This window comes from Cynoglossus semilaevis, chromosome 8 (assembly GCF_000523025.1).
Source record: "Cynoglossus semilaevis isolate Cse_v1.0 chromosome 8, Cse_v1.0, whole genome shotgun sequence".
Classification (NCBI taxonomy): domain Eukaryota; kingdom Metazoa; phylum Chordata; class Actinopteri; order Pleuronectiformes; family Cynoglossidae; genus Cynoglossus; species Cynoglossus semilaevis.
Genome location: NC_024314.1, coordinates 29689253 through 29689753, shown reverse-complemented (window position 1 = coordinate 29689753; position 501 = coordinate 29689253). Strand labels below are relative to the sequence as shown.

General features: G+C 46.9%; 1 long non-coding RNA gene across 1 annotated transcript in view; it reads right to left on the bottom strand.

Moving 5' to 3' along the window:
- LOC107988854 (uncharacterized) overlaps positions 1-501 on the bottom strand; it is a 7968-nt gene that overhangs the window by 3266 nt on the left and 4201 nt on the right. The window lies entirely within an intron of this gene.

Below are 501 nucleotides of genomic sequence, written 5' to 3'. Positions count from 1 at the left end.
GAAGAGTTTTTCAGTTAACAGTCACAGAACTGTTCAACCACGTGTGCAATAAAAATCAGTGCCGTAAGAATCGGTACTGTCAACCGGTTACTCTTCAACATTCCTTCACTGTTACGTTGTTAGTAAACAGTCGGCTAACAGCTGTGATTCAGAGAACACACACACACGCACACACACACACACACACCTCATCTATCATGATGAAGTGCTGCTTCCATGGCCTGTAGGTGGTGCTAAGTACACATTTGAATTCCCGTTTTCCTTGTCGTCCACTGGACACCAGTGTTTTAGCAGCGTGCTAGCATGTAGCATGTTGGCCCAGGCTAATACAGAGCTCTTTATTTTGTACTGAGTTTCATCATCGCCACCTACTGGGCGTTGGTATGAAATCCTCAGCACTGTCACAGTTGGATGAAGACAAATGGAGAAAATCAGCGGAAACATTTGTCATGTCAGGAAGGCGATGACAGCTGTCTCACCCCCTCCCCCCCCTCCTCCTCC